The sequence below is a fragment of the Serinus canaria genome, chromosome 3 (assembly GCF_022539315.1).
Source record: "Serinus canaria isolate serCan28SL12 chromosome 3, serCan2020, whole genome shotgun sequence".
Taxonomy (NCBI): Eukaryota; Metazoa; Chordata; class Aves; order Passeriformes; family Fringillidae; genus Serinus; species Serinus canaria.
The window spans coordinates 2,699,369-2,714,285 of NC_066316.1; positions in this window are offsets into that span (position 1 = coordinate 2,699,369).

Genomic DNA, 14,917 nt, shown 5'->3' on the forward strand with positions numbered 1-14,917 from the left:
TAGTGCAGTATTGTCATCCTTTGCTTTACAACACAGTCATTATATCCCTAAACCACATTGTGATACACTGTGGCTTCTGTTTACGACTCCCGAAACTCCCACTCCATATATCACCTGCCATAAAACCCATCAAACTGCTGCTAGTAAAATGGTGCACAGTGGTCTAAGTAGGAGCCAGGCAAATTGTGTGATACCCTACTGTGGTTAATGAGAGTGAAAATGTGGTTAGGATTTTATTCAGGCGATGTTCATTTGCAGGGCCATTGTAGTGAGGTGGCAAAGAAAAGAGTCTTTTGTTAACCTGAATGACAATATATTTTCTATTGTACCAAGTAGCTGAATGCAGAGTTTGCCAAGTTATACATCAATTGTAAGTAAGTCAAACTGTGACCTTGAATGGCTACATTTTTATTGCTTGGGGGTCTTGAAAACTAATTAATACACTGAGATGTTGTAGCGACCATATGAAACCTGTTACTGGGATTTAAACCATTGTGGAGCAGTTCAGACCAGTCGCTGGCAACTACAAAAATATAAAAAGTAATCTAGCTCTGTGTATCAGGAAAATTTTTAAATTTCTTGTTTGAGTGCTCTTGGGGTAGATGTGCCATTCAGTTGTCTAGAGGTGTAGGGGAAATAAAAATTCTGGTGGAGGTGTGGTCCATGCTGCAGATCCTGAAAGCTCCTGATTCAACCAACACTTTTAGCCCCTGAGGCCAAGGACACACTCGGCTGCATCCCAAGGCTGTTTTGGGCTGCACCCAGGGTATAAACCTTTCCCTCTCCTCCTTGCCCTTTCCACCCTGGTTTATGAAGGGACTAGATCCAGACATGTGGGACCAGCGCCTGGCCTAAAATCAAGCATGACAAACCCCTCCTTGCTAAATGCTGAGTGATGTAAAAATTGTCAAAGTGATTGTTGCTTGATTATTTTCCACAGTCCTCATCCTGTTTCTGCTTGTAGTTGTCTCACTCATTAAAAGACATTGTAGTTTTTTTGTTTGTAGCTGTTTCCCTCTCTCCCCCCACGCCATTTTTAATTACAAGACCACATCTTCAGGACTGTTTAACTTGAATACAGGAGAGCTGAGCTTCACTTCAGATTGTGATTTTACACATATTTTGCCTTGGGTAAAAAGTTGATTTTCCCTCCCCAGCCAATGGAGAGTAAATTAAGGAAGGCGTGTATAACAAAACCAAAATTTTGTAGCTGCATTGTGTGTTTTTTGACTGTTTCTGCTGTTGTACAAAAAAAAAAAAATTACATTAAATTAAAAAGGCCTATTTATAAAACAAACATTTTGTAGGCAAAAAGGAAATGCAACCATAATAAAATTGTCAGTCTCAGCGGAATGACTGTATTGTACTGGGCTTTCGAAGAAAATCAGGCTGGCTCCTTCAGAGGAAATCTGATTTCAATTTAAGAGTCTTATTGAGGAAAACAGCACCACAAAAGGGGAAATTAAACCATAAAGAGTGCATTAAGATAATGTTAAGGATCTAACTTACCACCACAAAAAAAAACAAACCCAAAGCAATCTGAAGTGGAGCTACAGAAACTTTCTCCATGGTGCATGCTCCTGGGTGGAATTATGGCAGCTGCCCCCAGAAAGGAGGGAGGGAGGGAGGGAGGAACTGTTTGAGCTGAGCCCTGGGGTGGTTAAGGTTAAGAAAGAGACGATGTAAAAATGGAACCTTCTCACTTCACATATCATCTCCAATGTGAATTCTGAGTCATAGCTGCTTAATCCACTGACTGAAAGAAGTTTTTAGTGTTTCTTTTCCCCCTGGCCAGCTTAGTGGAACCTGTAGAGCCGTGGAAAGGGAGCTGGATTATTTTGTGGCTCATGCACCACCAGGAGATTAGCTGATGAAAGCTTTGGTCTAGCAGCCACTTCCCAGGGTGTGGAGACTCACTCCTTTCAAGGAGAAGCAGTTCAGCTCAGCAGTGGGACTTCCTTTCCGTAGGCTGAGAGCTCTTTCCAAAAGGATTTTTTGCTTTACAGCTGAAGTGTGTGAAAATCTGAAAGAAACCAGAAGAATGTTAATTTGTTAGTCTTATGGCATATGAGTATCTTCAGGATGGCTAATTTTATGCAGTTATGGCTATAGGGAAGTGTTGAGTGGATTCAGGGTTGTTCTGGTCTATGGAAAATAATTTTTCTCCTCTTTCCCTTCCTCAGTGAAATGAGTCTTGCCAGGATGGTCTGTAAGAGGTTTATGTCCTCACCAGGCAGACACAAGCTCCTCCTAGGTGCACCTGCTAGAGAGGGAGTGAGTGCTCCACTGCTTGCAAAAATCCCAAATATTTTGTAGCACCTTTAGGGTGAATTTCTCTGAGTGGTCACTGTCAGAGCCCAGAAGGTACAAAGTCATCCTCCCAGTGCAGGAGGGGATGAAGGTGACCTGTTCCTGGCTCCAGCATGACACTGCACTCAGTGCCCTGAGGCTGGGTCAGCTCTGCTCCTGCTGACATCCCTGTGGTCCTCTTGGCTCCTTGTGGAAGTCCTTCCCTGAGCATTTTTCATTCCAGAGGAGCATTGCCTATCAGAGTTATGTAGGTTTGCTTTTGGAGTTCCCAGCTGGCTTGCACAGCAGGGAAATATTTCCACTTTGTTGTGAGGAACCCAAGGCACAGAGGGATCAAGTGGGATGAGACTGTGGGCTGCTAGGTGTCCCTCAGCTGCATGGGACACCTTATCCAGCTCACTCAAGTGGGAAATACAAAATGCCTTCATGGAAAGCTGCTGGGAAGGGTTTGGGTGTCATGGTTTCTGCCATGAAGCAGAGAAGCAGCCCAGAACTTCATAAAGTCTTATCCTACTTTTAAAATGCTTTCATTAGTATTAGATTTTATCTAGGTTTGACCTGCAGTATACCTGCCCTATCTGGGTCTGTCAGAGATATTTTGTGAGGAAAACTTATTTATAAGTAGGGAAAAAAAGTAAACTCAAATAAAGGCACCATTGCCTTGGAGTGCCAAGTGATGGGATGGATTTGCACAAAAGAGAGCCCAGCCCCTGTGTGATTTGGGAGCTCTGGTCCTGTGTCTGCACCAGTAGCAGTGCAGCCTGTGTGTCAGCAGTCTCTCCTCCATGTGCTTCCTGCAGTGAGGAAGCTGGTGTCCCATTCTGTCCTGTCCCAGTTCTTTGATTCACAAAAATAGGGGCCTGCAGTCGCCGTGGGAGTCAGACTCCCTCGGTGTCAAGGGCACTTCTGGCAGAGGGAAGGAAAGCTGGAGAGCTGGGAAGAACCTTTGTGCATCCAGAAATTGGAGGAAGTTTTGAAGAGAGCAGAAACATAAACAAAAATAAATAAAACATAAACATAACCCCCTAAACTGAAACATACTCATGCATTTACAATCATCAAAATCCCAGGTTAGGCAGATGAAAGAGATTTCAGCGTGTTACAAGTCATAGCAATAATAGCTCTGGGACATTGGCTGGTCTATTCTATTATGTAAAAGTCTTGCAGCCTTGTAATGGTTCCACAGATTAAGAAGTGCTATGCACCAGCTCTAAATATTTCTTCAAATTAAGACTTTCTGCTTCTAACTGAAATCTCCACTGAATACAGTGGTATAATAGGGTGCCCTGTTCCATCTGTGTAAATAACACAGAGAGATTTTCTCTTGTTGAAATACCTGTGTTAAGGAAAAAAAAAAAAAAAGCAGCAATAACTTGAGACTTCAAAGGTCTAACTTCAAAAGATTTCTTGCATTCTGCTTGACGGGACAGCATCTTATGCACACATGCTTTTTCACTGCTAAATGCCTTAATAATGAGCTTGGGTTCAGGTTTTGTGAATCAGAGCCAAGTAACTCTGTTTTATTATATTTGCTGGGAAATGAACAAGCTCTGGGTAATTAGGAAAGCAATTTTATTAGCATCTATTTCATAAAGATTGTTTTTTAATCAGAGTCAGAACTTACTAGAAATGATTCTTTTATTTTTATTGCGCCAGTCTCCTGAGCAGTGTGGGCTGCCAATGGGTCTGAACCCGCGGCAAAGTCTGTCCACTGAAGGCAGCACTATCACCATCAACCTGTAAGGATGCTATAAAATAACCCTGGGATGGCAATCCCCCAAATAATGCTGCAGAAGCTGATCATTACTGCAGTGTGCTTTGCTGCACCGTGCCACCCTGGGGCTAAATTATAACTGTCCATCCATTCCTGCACCAGAAGTTCAGGGCACAAGGAGCCTGCTTCCCTGCACAGGCCATGCAGGAGCAGCAGGAGCCAGCTCAGAGCCACGGGGACAGCTGCAGAACCACTCAGGATCAGGGGGTGTAGGGGTACAGAGGCAGCATGGGGACCAGGAGAGAAGATTTTGGTTGGATTCTGTACATGCCCTTAATTTCCTGTAGGGGCTTGATGCTACATTAGTGGTGGTGCTGAGAGTAGGAGGAGAGAGCAGTGGGAGAGCTTTGCTCTCTCTGGAGGCATTTACATACAAAAAGGAAATGCCACTGTGCCCAGCAAAGGGCAAAGAGCACAAGGGTTTGCTCCTTGGCCAAACTGGGGGGAAAACAAAATCAGGCTTAGAATAGCCATGGTGGCAAAACCCACCCAAAACCTCTGTTTCCTTAGTGAAACAGGAGAAAAGATTTATATTCACCTGAATGAAAGGTTTTGGTTTCATTTGTAAATCTCTTATTATTTAATACAGTCACATTTCTTAACAAAAAAGACTATTTCAAAATACAAAGTTAAACCACTGCTTCTTGAAAGCGTTTTCAAGAAATATTTTGAGTTTTCTGAATGTTTCAGAGTTGTTTTCCAAGTTGCTTAATGAACTTCACCTGAAATTGCAAATAGTTTTAGTTCCTTGAAATTTCTTTTGGAATGAAAGGACGGTGACTTGAACAATGCAGCCATCCTCACGTCCCAGGGAGTCCATGGGCCTTGGAGCCCTGTGGTCACTGCTGAGCAGAGTGACCATGACTCATCCCAGGGCTGGGATGCATTCCAATCCTGAACAGCCATAAAGACAAGTGTCTTCTGCAGAATTCACACCCCCATTTGTGTTCTTACTGCGGGTTAGAGGCAGTTGCAGTTGGATTTGGATTCATTCTTGCAAGAATAAATTCATGCTGGATTAGCAGTAATAAAGGAATGGGTGAGGATGTAATGGAAAGAGTGGGAGGATCTTTTATGCAAAAGAAAGAGTGGGCTGAACTTCCAGAGGTGCTTGGCAGGGCTACCCACGTACCTGCAGAGCACAGCCTGCCTTTTTGAAACAAGAGGCATCTGGAAAAGGGCAATTACCTGCCTGGCTCCCTCCTCACCAGGGTTTTGAGAGTGCAGCTGTAAAGTTTCTAAATTTGGTCCTGTGTAACAGCTCTCTGGAAAGGACACAAGAGCTGGGAGATGTCCTATTTGGTTTGGGAGTCTGGGCAGAGAAGGGAGAAACCACTGGAATGTGTGCTCAGCCAGTTCCAGGGAAAAGCACCCGGCACCAAATCTGGAGCTTGACCTGAACCTGTTCGCATTTTGGAGGCCTTTGGGGAGTTTGTTTCAGGCCAAATCACAATGAGATCAAGGAGAAAGTTTATATCAACTTTGAATTGCCTGAACAAAGCAAAAACTTCTTAGGACTAAAAAGGGAGAAACATATGTTGCACATGAGAAAAACATCTTATCGGGAAGAATATGGAGAGAGTGAAATGACTAACGATGAGGTTTCTGAGACTTTGCCACAAAAATTTTATAAAAGGAGGCTCCTGAAAATCTTTCAGATGGCTGTAGAGTGATCTCATTCTCCAAGCAGAGAAAGATTACAAACGAGAGTGTATTCTCCAACTTTTTTTTCTTCCCATTTATACTTTACAAAGCTTATTTCATTTGGACCAAGTAATTTAAACCTCCTTCAATTACCTAGATGTCAAAACCCACATTGCAGGACAGAGATTGAAGCCAAAGACCTTAGGCAGGGATACTCTCTGTCACCCTCAGGGTCCCTGGCCTCTCCTGGTGGTACCTGTGGTCCTCCACAGCTGTTGGCTGCACCCACTGGGTGAAGGTGAAGGATAAATTCTTGCAAGAGAGACAAAAAAAAGCATGTGCCTCTTTGTACATGCAACAGGAACAGCTACTGCTGCCTGCTTCTCCCAGAGTTTGAGTGCTTAACTTGGTATCCCAAATACAAAAGTATTTTGGTTCACATATACATGCATACATGCATATATTAAAAAAAAAAAAATATATATATATACACCCACACATGAAGAACAGCAACCAGTTTTATTCCTTTGCTTTGCAGTAGTCAGTAAATTTAGTATATTCATGTGAATAGTTTAAAGAACACGTCCTGTGATCTAAGTGAAAGGGAAAATATACCCACAAGATGATCAAGTGTGTGTAAAAATAAACAGCTTGATTGCTCTTACATGCTTTTCTTTTGTGCAAGCAAAGAGAAATGCAGAAAAATTGCCACATTTCATCATGTAGGACAAGGGGGCCCAGGTGACACCCTGATCAGGTGTGCATGCATAATCATTCCCAAAATAATCACTCTTTTGAATAATTTCACTCCAAATATTGCAGCTTCAACTTATTCTCTGCAAGTGACTCATAAATCTTTACCGTGAATGTGAATCAAGTTTCAGAGCTGCAGGCTCAGGAGCTTGTTGGATTTATTCAACTTTAGTCTTTATTTATAGACATAAAAGTGTATTATTGGTTGTAACATCCAAACAAAGGAAAACAGATTGTAAGCATCCATTAACATTTTCCCAAAAGGGAAATCTGGAGTTTCTCCTGGGTCTTTCAGTCTCTCCCTTGTAATATTAAGATGATGTCATAAACTCATAATTACTTTGTGATGCTCTTATGTGCTCTGTAGTTGCTTGTACAGAGATGGTTATTTATTTTCTGAGCAGAAAAACTGAACAATACAAACAGGTGGGAGGAAGGAGATCGGTCTTTGGTGGTTTAAGGTTTGAAGGACCCCCTATATTTTATTTCATCCTATTGCAATAATTTTCTCTGGTGTATGCAAGGACACAGGTGTTTCATGTAGCATTATTAAAAAATGTTTAATTAATATTCAAGTATAGGATGCAAACACTTTCTATCACTTTATAATGACTGGAGCAAAGAGCAATTTGGGGAGCAGTAATCTGCAGAAAGTACAGTCTTTACTGCTGAATTGCTCCAGGCTCCTTCCAAAAAATCTCTCTCTGATTAAGTGGTGGACTTAATGCCCTCAACGAAGATCCCAGATTGCAAAAAAATGTATGAGCACATGAAGGGGAGGGAGGAAAGAGCTGACCCAAGAATCTGGGGAAATGCAAACCTTGGCAGATAGCAGGGGCAGGGCTGAGCAGTGCAAGGGGGTGTGTGTGCACTGTGGAGACTTCCAGGCACATCCCTAACTGCTCCTGGTTTGAGGGCAGGGCAGGAATTTGTTTCCCAGCCATGTTTACCCAATTACATTTCTGACCTATAAAAGAGCCTGATGGAGTGCTGCCTGAGTGACTTGAAATTAATAATTGATCTGGCTTTCTTCCTCCTCCTCATGGAATAATGGCAAGCAGATTGTCATTTCCTCAGCTCCTTGTTATTCAGAAATATCTAATACATTTTTACAACTTTTTTTTTTCCTTATTCCATTGCTTAGATTTTGCAGGCATTTGGGTTTGGCTCCCACAGTTTGGAGTTTGGGCAGCACATCAGGGAATGAGCACAAGTCAGGTGTTAGAGGTTGGGGTTGTTGCAGGGCTTGGCAAGGTCCAGGATGGTCCCCTCCTCCCTGGGACACCAGCAGGGCTCTGAGAGTGTGACAGGACCTTCTGCACACACGTGTCAGGTGGGCCAGGTTAATCTGGCACAGGTTAGCCACTGGGTATTGTCAACCTTTCCAGGACTGGAGTTCTGGGAAATCCCTTGCTCACTGGGATAAACCCTTCCTTGCTGTTTTCTGCCCTAGTATGGAAAAAGGCACACGAGCAATTCTCACGCAGACATGAGCAAATCCCTCTCTCTGGGAGCATACTTGGGAGGTGGGCAAAACTTTTCTGCAGAATGGTTTGCTTGGTGGACATGCAGAGATAAAAGAAAAACCTTTCAAAAGCTGGTGAGAATATTCAGGAGCATATTTTGTTCCCAGTACTCAGTCAAACCTAATTTGATGGAGCAGAGAAAAATCTCTTCCTTCCTGTGCAAGGAACATAAATATCCATTTCAAACAATTCTTTGAGGACCTAAGGTTTCTTACTACTCATTGCTAACCATTTTAATTTCTGACCTCTTCTGCTTGACTAGCTGCAGACCATTCCATGACCCTTTAGGATTCCAGTGCTGAGATTTATGTCCTAGCCCAAATTTCTGTGAATTACTGCTATACTGAGCCTCTGACAGAATTTGAAACCTTTTTGTTTCCCCTATGCAGCTTTCCATGCTTCTCCCATCCTACTGCTTCCTTTAGGCTCGATGGATATAATTTTAACTGTTCTCTTCAACACCACACAGACATTTATAATGCAGTCATGAACAGAAAGGGGCTCAACTTGACTGAGTTTGCTGCATTTCTCTCAAAATTTCCTTTGGACTTGTGGATTGCCCATGCTTTTTACTTTGGTTGCATAGATTTTTTTTTATTTTTAAGTGAAAGCCATTACAGCATATTTAGATGTTGTCTTTCCACACTCATCATGACTTTGCCTTCACAGAAGATTATGCTTTTCTTGCCATTGTATTCTACTTTGGTACTTAAGGATGGCTTTTTTTTTTTTTGCCTTGCCATGGGTGGTTCTGGGTCCTGGGCAAGTTGGGGAGAGTGGAATCCAACTCAGGTTGGGTATGGACTGACTGTTCAATCTTATATCCTCAGATTAAACCCAGATCTGCAAACACAAACCTGACACTGCACAACTGAGTGAGAGGAGATGTGTCACAGGAGTTCCCCTGTGCTCTGGTCATTTCCTGGTCAGGAAAGTTCAGGTGGAAAAACATCTCTGGGAAAAAGCCTCTGGTTAATCCAGCCTGAAGGCACTGGTGGCAAAGCTGCTGTGCTCCTGCACCTCTCTGGGATGCTGCTTGGCAAATCTTGGGCCCAAATTGGGGTTTCCCCTTTCCTTTGCCTTTCTCCTCAACCTCTGATGTTATCAACACACTCAGAAAAGTGCCAGAATTCAGGAGGGGAAGGAGAAAGTCTCTTGGCCATCTCTCAGTTCCTTAAGTCCCTTTTGCACCAGGTGGGAGGAAGGGACAGGAAATGTAACCAATATTGTTGAATCCTACATATTTCTGATCCAGATTCTTTACTGACATAAGACTTATTTGGGGCACATCCTAAAGCTAAGATTGATTACTTCGACTTACCTCCATGTAAATACATATCTCTGTTTTTTAAATTTCCTCAGTTTTTTCCTTCTCTAAGATCACTTTCTTTGAGAGCTCCAAACTGTCTGGTGCTGCACTGGCCAGCCTGGTAATAAACCTACCACACAGGCATCCAGCACTCTTGTTCACATCAGGATACCAGCGCATGAATGAGGGAGTCTTTTTGTCACTATGGTGATGTGCCAGCCCTATAGATGCTATTTTATTATTAGAAATTAAAAACTTACTCGCAGATTCCGAGGCGGAATTTTGCTTCTGTGTGTTCATTTAGGATTTAGCCCGAAGTATTAATATGAAATTTAAAATTGTGTCCTTTCCACTGAAATCCAGTGTGGTTACAAGGTTCTAATAAATATTATGTCCTTCCATCATGCAATTAAAATTTTCCACCTCATTTCACAATGCAAAACACTCACATGTTGTCAATCATTTTGAAACATGATTTTTTGACATCATATAATTTCACTTCATTTTTCAGACAGACATCACACCAGGAAATTATATAAGAAAGGATCCTATTATATCTTTATTTTTCCACCAAATTTCACCTTCAAATACAGACATTTGTGTACATTTCAGTAATTCTGACAATAAACTTTCAAGGAGAAACGAATGGCATCTACATAGCCCGAGATCAGCATATGGAGTTTCCTGCTCTTCAGAGACCGCGGCTCCGGCGCCGGCACCTGGTTAGGAACCGCTGGTGTAGCCACGGGAAGTTTACAAGTCTTCATGCACGAAGTGAAAAGGTTGCTGCTTGAAACAGAGACCACCTGGGAGGCAGGGAGGGAAACATATGCATGTTTTTGAACTTCCCTGTGTTTAACAGTTAGCAGGCACTAATGAATTGCCAAACAGCCCTGATTTAAAGCCTAGTAGTCAAAAGTAAGGGGGCTCGCTGCTTGTCAGGTAGTCCACCTGTTCAAGAAACCAAGGTGCCCCTGCCCTGTGCCAGGAGGAAATCTGCTGCTGTTTGAAACCTCTGCTCTGGGCTCTTGTGTGTGTGTGTCTCACTGTGCTGCTTCCTATCATGTGAGTCAGAAATGCGATAGAATATCTCAGGCTCATTATACAAGTCTGGTATTCAGCGACAGATTTTGACCAGAGTTGCGTGTAAATCTGGGGGAAATACAGACTGCTTGGAATTTGTAAGTGCTCAGACACAGGCTGCCAAAGTAAGACAGGAGCAAACCAGGCATGTAAAAAGGCAGAATTAAACTTCTGGTTGTAGCTGGGTTAGGTTTCAGATACCCTCTCCTGGTTTGTGATGTCCTTGGAAATTCACACCCGGTCCAAAACCCTTTTTTCCTGTCTCTCAGTGCTCAGCTGGAAATGGCAGCACGTTGCCAGAGGATGTCTGAATCTCCTCCATCCTTCTAGATTTTAATGCTGCCATGAGGACATTGCTTCCAGGCAAGGTGATCCCAATATGTTCCACATAAAGGTCTGCTGGGTCACAGAGCCAGGCAGGTGCTGTTCTGCTAAGGGACTGTGCAAACAGAGCTGCTGACCTACCAGCAAACCCACTGCAGGTAGATTAGGATGAAGTGTTCAAACTTCTGCTTGCTGAAGTCAGTGTTAGAAAACCTGTGCTTGGGAAGTGCAGGTAGAGCTGTGCTGTGGCATGCAGAGACACTGGGTTTGGTCTCCGGAGTCAGCTAAATTGTGCTGGGTGGCCAGGAGCTGCATGTGTTGGGAAGTGCTACCTCTTAACCTGCTGGGATTAAACTTGGTTTTAGGGTTTACAGCACTAAATGACAAGGTTGAGCTGAGGGAGGAGAGCAGCAGAATCTGGGCTGCTGCCCCACACCACCTTCCTGGCTATGGGGCTGCTGCTTTAAGTGATTGAGACTATTTTCTATTCTATTTTAGGTGGTGAGTGTCTGATAGTATTGCCGTGACCAAGGGCTTTGCTGGCAAAATTATTCCCAGGCATCACATGCAGCCACACGGACTCGGGAAACGAAAGGGGCTCAGTTCTTGCTTTGTTTTCCACTCCAAAAGCAGCTGGTACTTTGTGAAACCAGGGAGCAGTGCTGGAGCCCCATCAGCCAGCAATGCAGCATGCCAGGAGAAGAGCCAACAGGCTGGCACACTGCTGCGTGGTGCTCCAGAGCAGCCCTGGTTCATGGGGGTGGCATGGCTGGTGGAGGGCCTCACTGAGGCTGAGATGGGGTATGGGATACTCCCATGGAAAAACACCCTTGAGGACCTGACTTTGATCCCCATCTCTGCAGAGGGTGGCTGCTGTGGTGGGAGGATGTGGCTTTCAGGGCAGCTGTGATTAAAAGAGGGGAAAACCCCACAACACAAGCCCAAAGGGGTACATTGGTACAGAGTGATATTAGAGAGCTGGGGGGTGCTGAGCTGGTTCCCCTTGTAACTCAAAGTGGCCTGGAGAAAACTGGCAATGATCTGGTGGGAGAAGAGCAGGGAGGGCAGGAAAGCAGAAAGTCATGAGAGAAGGTTGCTACCACCGCTTCCTTCCTCGAGCTGCAGCATAGCTTGGGGCTCAGATCCAATAGGAAGTTCCTCCGGCATAATGAGCTCCCACCCATCAGCTGAGCTACCCTCACCACTTGTGTGCACCCTCTTAGCCTGCAACAGTTGCAAAGTAGCATCATTTAGCCTAATTTTTTTTTTAATTAGAGGCCTAAAGCATCCTGTGGAACTTTGGTGTGGGCTCAGTGGGTGTGCGTGGTCCCCAACAGTTCTCCCAGTCAGCTGCAGGGACGTGCCGTGGGTCAGGGAGCTGCGTGTTAGAACGATGCATTTTCTGCCTTGAACCCAACTCAGCTCTTAGATAACAGCAACTCTCAGTGGTCAGATTGGTTTTACCTCAGAGACACGGGGCAGTAAACACTCCAGTGGAAGTGCAATGCAAATGATTCCTCCTGGCCTGGTCCTCAAACTGCTGCAGCGCGCCGTATAAAAAACATGCCAGAAATTAATCTAATGAAGGACAAGATGGATCTTCCAAGGGGTCCCTCGTGAGTTTAACATGAAATGTGCTTTCCCTGAGTCGGGGCAGAGGGGTGCTGAGCTCCTCTCAGAGCCGCCCCCGCGCCGTGAGCAGCATCTGGGGAGTTCTGGTTCTCGTGCACGAGCACAGCCCCCTGGTTTGCAGGGCGGGGTGTTAATTCAGAGATCTGTCCTTCAAAGCAGGGAAATGATGAGGTAAGAAATCTTTCTGTATTTTGAATGTATATATATGTACACACATATAAATATAGATGAGATTATTCAAATGCCGCTTGAATATATTTTGCCTAATCCACACAGAGTTTTATCAATATTTCTTTGTTTATTCTCTTTCATGCCAGCTGCTTTCTTTATATATTTCCATTTTGTACATTTTTCAGAGTGATTGGATCATGTTGCACACACTTCTATTGAAATATTAAGTGTTTGCAATCCCCATTCATAGGCACCAGCTCTGTTATTATGATCCATCATTTCAAAATCCACATATTTGAAAAAATAGTGCTTAGCTAGCCCTTGAGTAGCGGAGAGCATTAGACCCAAGGAATCTCATTCATCTTGTCAATAATCTGTGGATTAACACCACCAAATTGTTTGTTTCATTGGCATGCCCTCATGGTATGTTTAAAACAAAATGGCCATGTGTAAGCCCCAGTGAGGTGAGGCCTGATGGAGGCTGGAATTACACTGGTGTTAGCTGGCAAACAAAGAACTTCCCAGTTGTGCCCAGCTCCTGGGCATCTTGTGAGGGGTACAGTTTTGGCAGTGCAGTCAGGATGGGAGATAGGAACCCTGTGATGGCCAGGGCAGCTTGTTGGGGTTATCTGTGTGGGAACAGCCCTCCCTGTGCCTGGGGTTTTCATTCCCAGCCAGCCTGCAGGAGGACTCACCCTTGTCCACTGCTCAGATACGATGGGTTCTGTTAAAAAGGCTCTTTCCCTCACTTTCTGCATCCCTGTGGATCTGTGAAGGGGGAGATGTGGAGGATGAGCAGAGGGTTGACCAGACAGGTGCACCACTTGCAGCACCAATGCAAGAGGAACCCACAACGTGTTTTGCGAGCATCTTGGATACAGACAAGCTTGGTGACAGTGCTGGCCAGGGTGTGATGGTGGCCACAGCAGACTGTGGGGCATCACCTTTGAGGACCCATGCCTGTTGAGGGTTCTCCTGAACCACAACACTGCTGCCATTACTTTTCAGACAGGCTCTCACGACCCCTTGGGGCAGTTCCATGTCCCCGTTGCCTTTGGCACCGCTGCCTGATCCAAAAGAGTGGTGACGCCACAGGTGACACAGTGACATCCCCCTGGCCGGGTGGTGCAGGGCAGCCCAACCCTCGTGCTGCCAAAATCTGGCCGTGGCCTTTGCAGCCTCAGTGCTGGTTGGTGGCAGCACCATCGGAGGGCACGAGCGGCGGTGGCGGAGCGGGGACCGCCGCCAGCCAGGCCATTCATCACCGGCGACGGTCCGTGCGGCACTGTCACCTAGCAACCGCCCGGCCACGGCAGGTGGGACTTCAAAAAATATGGTTTTTAACATAAAAATGAGGCAATAATCTAGAAACGAACATTTCTGTTTTAGCAAACGCGAATATTTCGGGTGGCGGGGCTGGAACTGGAAGCTGGAGATGTTTTTGCTTTACATCTCCGTGACTCCAGGCTCTGGAGCGGTGGCTGCCGTGACGAGATGGAGCTATCTGTTTCATTTGTACCAGGGTTTAAAGTTGAAGCTGACACTGGGTGATTGCCTTGCTCTGATTTTTCTTCTCTTTCTCCCCCTCACATGCTATAAAATATAATATAATTAAACTATGCACTAGGCTTTTTTAATGTAACTTCTACTTCTGAGGCTGAACTTTCAGGTCTAATTTTTTTTTTTTTTTTTTGATCAGAGGGAAGAAAAAGAAAAGAAGTATATAAACTCAAATTATCCCTTTCCCACTCTTTTAAAAAACCTTTAAGATTGCAGAAGTCTTCTGAGCTCTAGTTTGGCGATTCATGGTGCTGCAACTCACTGCAAAATCCGCTCGTTCGTTTTCGCTGATTGAATTTACTGATTGTTAATGTGTATAAAAGTGTTATGTACTTTTGAAGTAATCTCCTGCTAAGGGATTTATAGGAAAGACTATTTAAATGTCTCAGCGTTTCCTCTGTTGTTATGACAGTATTATTGAGTAAATAGTTTAATTTTAGTGCCCTAGTTAAAAAAAATCCATAATGACCGTCACATAAATCGTTTGCTGTTTTTATTTCTATATTTAGTTCCCTCGGAAGATACTGGAGTTGAAAATAGGCTAGTACCTAAGACATGAATTCTGTTAAATATTAAAGAGATCTCATCAATGATTTTATTAGTCTCAGTACTCAGTGAAGGCCGCACTGACATCTGAAGTCTAATGATTTTTTTAATATATTTAAAGCCTCGTACTGCACCTTTAAATATTGGACAATATTGAAAAATATAGAAGTACTTTTTTGTATATTAGCTTTAGGCAGAACTGTTGTATGATTTCCACTTCTTTCATGACATTGTAATGATGTTACCACATACAACTTTATCTTGCATGAAAAGGTGAAGTCATGA